Source organism: Buceros rhinoceros, unplaced genomic scaffold (assembly GCF_000710305.1).
Source record: "Buceros rhinoceros silvestris isolate BGI_N320 unplaced genomic scaffold, ASM71030v1 scaffold10092, whole genome shotgun sequence".
Classification (NCBI taxonomy): Eukaryota; Metazoa; Chordata; class Aves; order Bucerotiformes; family Bucerotidae; genus Buceros; species Buceros rhinoceros.
The window spans coordinates 40146-45573 of record NW_010398301.1 but is presented as its reverse complement, the minus strand read 5'-3'; positions in this window follow the sequence as shown (position 1 = coordinate 45573).

The window sequence follows — 5428 nt, the reverse complement described above, 5'->3', positions numbered from 1 at the left end:
ACCCTTGGCATGCCTGTAGTGTCTTTTACAACTCAACATCCCCAGTGATCAGACAAAAGCTCCAGCCTGAGCAGCCTTTCTTGGCTCAAGAGGATGCAGGAAGGAGGGTGTAGGGTAGAGAGGTGTCAAAGCGGCCAAGTGCAAGGTAGGAATTGAAAAAGCATGAATGACATTCAGCAAGTGAAACTTGGTGGGGCTGCTTATTGGGATGCTGTCTGCAGCACGGCCCAAAAGTAGGAGGCCAAAGGGTTCCAGAGTCCTATGATCCCAAAAAGGGGGAGAAGTGTCTCCTTTTTCCCATCATCTCTGCACAGCAAACATGTCTTGGTCATCCCTGGTTGCCAAAACGGACTCTGGCTCAGCTAACATTTCCCAAAAGGGAATTCTGAGAAGGGTGGAATAGGGTAGATAAGGAGGAATGTCCTCTCCAGCTTCTTCTCATTGCAGAGGGAGCCTGGAAGGCTCCAAGTTTTGTCTGAGTATTTGGGTGAAAAATGTGCAACAAACACAGTAGCGGAGAAGGAAGATGGGTGCCTCTATTAACAGCTAAGCACATCACCATTTCCTGTTTTCCTTATTTATCTTTTTTAAAAGCATTTCTATGAAAATACTCACTGGAAGGTCACGGGGAAGCAGAGGTCCAAGTTCGTTTAAGGAGTGATAAAAGTTCCAGCAGGTACGATCAGTTCTTCCAAGCACCAGGGGCTGAAGTTGGCTCTTTACAGAGTTGTGCAAATATGGGTCTGTCTACGGAGCGTGCTCTGGGTCAAAACAGCTTGACAATGAAATGTGTTGCGGGAGGCAGTGGGAAACCCTATGGACTAGAAGCTCTTTGGGGTAAAGGCTGTGCCCCATGGCTGTGTCCCTGCAGGGACGGCCTGATGAGAAGGCTCTGAGAAGGCAATGGTGGTAGTGGGCATCCTTATGTCCCCCCAGGAGGAGCTGAGCAGCAGGAAGGCGGGCTGCAGGGATACCACCTGCCTCTGAGGAGGAGCATGCCATGCTGTCTAAGGGCATCTGTGTCCCAGCCCCCCAGCACAGCACCCTCACACACCCCACTTTGCTCTGCCTTCTCTTGGAAAACTCAGGGTTCACCCTGAAAAATGTTTTATCCTGCTCCTGGGAGCATGAGTATGAACTGGTTGGATTCATGAGCAGAAGCAGATGACCTCTTAATAAATTCTTCTTTCTCAAAAAAATAGACACAGCAGTTGTTGCTGAGGTCCTCTCCAGCTTCAAGAGAGCAGCCGTTGCTGAGCAGCTGGTGGCAATGCCTGCAAAGGGCCATGCTGGAGGTGGCTGCAGCCCTTGCACTGTTATTTCCTCGGTGCAGCTTCTTGCAGAGCTTCCCCTTGGCCTCGTCGTGCAGTCAGCTCGCTCAGCAAAGCTGCCCAGGTGATCTGCCACATCCTCTGGCATTTGCTACTGATGCAACTCACGTATTTCCGATGCACCCTTTGGAGGTGCATGCTCTGAGCACCCGTTCAATACTCTGCAGAAAATCAGACGCAAGAGCCAGCTGGAAAGATCACGCTGCGATGGGTTATTTTTCCAAGTGCCCAAGAGAGGCGATGGCACTGAGCACAGAGGGTGCTGCATCTTAGGGAATATATGTGGGGCCCTTATTTGCCACGGAGCGGTGGAGTGGTGCAGATACGTCTCTGTTGTGTAATTAATAGCTTTGAAAAAAAAACCTGAAAAAAAAACCCAAGCCTGTTGGCTAAGCCCGAATACCTCTGAGGGGTTCAGGAATCCCAGCTATGTATCTTTCAGGCGTTTCTTCCTCTGTTTTTTTCTTTTTTTTTTCCCCTTCTTTTCTCATTACTGCTGTGCTTCAGTGCTGGTCTTTGTTTGCAGCTCTCATTGTCTTCAGGCACAGGGCTGGGTGGCACCATGTCCCCCCCCAGGCCAGAGCTTCAACCCTTGTCAGGGTTCCCCTGTCTACACCTCCAACTGCCAGCCCCGGTGGGGGCCACCCCATCTCTCTTACGGGCGGGATAATGGGCTGCTGGGCCCAGGCATTGGTGCCCTCAGGTCTGAGCTGAGCAGTGAAGACCCCAAAGGAGGATGTGGGACTGCAGTCCCACGGACAGGTGGTTGTGGACATGGGGAGAAGGGACAGTGAGGGGTGCCCGCGCCCTGAGTGCAGCCTGTCTCCGACACTGCACCAGCACGTCGCCTTGGGCAAGTCACTTAATTTCCCTCTGGTTCGCATCGCCATCCAACAGGTCAGGGCAAGAATAAGTCTGTCCCTTAAGGGCTGGGGCTTTGGATACCTACGGTTGGCAGCAGGTGTATGGGAGATTGCAATGAGGTCCCCACTGCTTGCACCCTCCCCTCATTCCCATTCCTGAAGCAGGTGACACAGGGACACGCTGTGCCCACCTGTGCTACCAGCATCCCCTGCAGACCACGCTGCCCTTGCTGTGGGTGACAGACCCCCAGGGGGAGATAGGAGGTGTGGCAGTTTGTCTTCTTGCTTAGAAGACAACCCTCTCTCATAATCCTAACGAAGAAGGGGAGGCAACAGCACTTGGCAAAGCAACTTACAGTAAGAGCACTTCACTAGAAATGTTTATACTTGGCCGCTGAAAAATCCACCGAGCATGATGAGAGGGCGGCAATGGTGCTGGCAGCCGAGCTGGGGATTGAGCCCTGAGCCAGGTTCCAGCCAAGGTGGGCTTGAGGATGTCACCAGCTCATCCTGGCATGATGCTCCCAGAGTCTGCCACACGGGGACAGCGGGTGGAGGGACAGGGGAAAGTCTCAAACATTCCTCAAAAGCCTCATCTCTATTACCTCCTGTTGGCCATCGGGGCTGTTCAACCTTCAAGGACAGGTATACGGATGGGGTTGGCATCTCCAAGTAGTGTCGCAGAGCAAATGGATGTAATGCAATCCTGTGTGATGGGGAGAAGCCAGTTGTGCCAGTTGTGCTCCAGAAAGGCTCTGCTGGGAGAAGCAAGGGTTTTGTAGAGATGCCAGCACTCCTGCAGCAGGAGACCTCACAGGGCAGGACTCTTGGGACTGCTAAGCTAACTACTAATTACTAGGAAGGTAACCCCCACCAGAAATAAAAAAGCACGTAGCTTTTCCAGCCAGCGGGTGCTATGCCTGCACAGCACGTGCCGGCGTGCGTGTGTGTGCACACATGTATTTTTGTGCTGAGGGGGAAGCGAGTGCTTGGCTAAGTAGGTAGAGCCAAATGGCAGGTGATTCAGACTCAACCCCCTATTTCTGGCACCACCAAAACGTGGTGCTTGAAAGGGACTTGAGTCCCCATCTCCTCATCAGCCGAAGTTAACAGGCTCCAAAAAGACCCTCCATGTAGCCCTGCTGCAAGCCCCAAAGTTAACAGGCAAAGGGTTAAGCGAATTCCCGAGGCAGGTGGGAGCGCAAGTCAGACTGGGCGATATCGCAGACATGTTATTTGAAAAGCTAAGAAATTGTGGAATTCCTCACCTAATCCAACTTCCCCACAGTTTAAAGAAAACTGCAACGCAAGATATCGCTACGGCCAAGCGAGACCCCCCACGAACCTTCCCCTGCATGATCCGTACATGGATATACGCACCGGCAGCCATGTCCCGTGGCACTGGGCTTCTAACCCTCATGGAGTTGACTCTTGGTGAAGCCTGTGGGATGCAGCTCCTAAAATCAGCCCCCAATGCCTTGACCCATACAAGGTGCAAGTGGCTCCTCCATCCCTGTGACATTGCTTCTATGCAACGTGTGGCCCTCCCTCACTCTGCCACGGACCCTCCACCTTTGTCTGAGCTGAGTGCAAGGACATGCTGCTCATGCCACAGTAGCCAGAGAATGCTCAAAACACCTGCATGAAGAAACATTCGATAAGACAACACAAAAAGTAGTGGAAATAATGCTCTCGACTTCAGCAGGCCTCAGTTTAGGGCACCCCCAGTTATGAGAGGTGGCTTCCACAGCCACGCAAGAACCTGGACCTGATTAATGATTAGCAGGTGTAATTACAGCAACCATCCCTGGTCCAAATCTGCCTGCCTCTCCTCCCGTTATTTTTCCAGGAGGGTCTCTTGCTGAGCCATCTCAGTTCACCAGGTAGATCTTCATGCAGAAGAAGATCATTTTTTGTTTTGCCTGGAACTGAGTTGCCTAGATTTTTGTTTAGAATTTTTTTTTTTTGCATTAAAGGCAACCATTTCAAATATGTGCAGATCACACGGGTGTTTTTTAGTCAAAACAAGCACAGTAACCACAAGAGGTGCCAGACTGGAACAACCTCTTCTCCACTAACCTAATGCAAAGGGAAAAAAAAAAGAAAAAGATGTTTTCCAGAATAGAATGAATTCCTTTGTGATATGAGGAGAGAGAAAAATCTAGCAATGGAGATCAGGCATCCCCTAAAAAGGTGCTCTCCCTCCAAGACACCTTAGGGTCAGAGCTGGGGAGTGACTCCAGGCCAGACGTGCTGAGTGCCACTCCAGGGCTCCTGTCACCGGAGGTGATGAGTGCCTGAAACTGCTGCTTCTTTCCGGGTGCTCCAGCATCCATCTCTCTGGGTGAACCTCGCTGGACGGCTGTTTCCAGTGAGTCAGCCCAGGGCCCTTGGGCTCCTTTGGGCAGGCTGAGTACTGCCCTCGCTCCCTAACCAACTTATGTGAGCATCATCTCACATTTGCCCCAGTCACTGGGGTGTTTTGAGAGCACCCATCGCAATCCTTTGCTCAGACCCAGCCTGTGTAGGGCAGCAGGTCCTGCCCCCAGCCAGAACCCTCTTGGGGAGGGCAGTGTTTCCAGGGCTGCCTCACTGGTCCCTACACACGCAGCAATGCAATAGGGGCACAAAACCCCTCCAGTGGCTGATGCATGTTTCATGGCTGCTTTCTCCCACCCACGGCCGCCCTCGCCGTTCTCGGAGACCCACATGAAAGCAGTAATAGCACTGTCGGGGTATACAAAGTAAAAGATGACTCACTGCGAAGCCTTTGCTCCCACCTTCGGGATGCAACCAGATAGGGAGCAATCTCCTGGGGAAGGGGGGTGGAATTTAAGTCAGACTGATATTTTCTCTGAAAACCTTTCATTTAGTCTAAACAACGAGCTTGGGATGTTGGTACTTGGGTTTTAAATTAAGAGTGCTTTTCTGGGCAGGATTCTGCCAAGATTGCAATGGCTGGAGCCAGGTTCTGATCCTGGGAGTGAAAACAGTCCCAGATCCCTGCAATAAAATCAGAAATCAACCTTTGAGCTTCACTAATTGCTTTGGAGAGTCTGCCCTGGCCTACGGGTAATTCATGGGGAGGAGAGAGGCAGGGACCGGTACTAGTTTGCAAGCTGGGTCTATGATTTGCACAAGGCCACTGCAGAAGGCTGGGCAGAAGAAGTGATTTCCACCTGCTTTGGAGGGTTTTGGCGGCGGTTCCCATCTTCTGGGCTGCTCTTCTCCCTG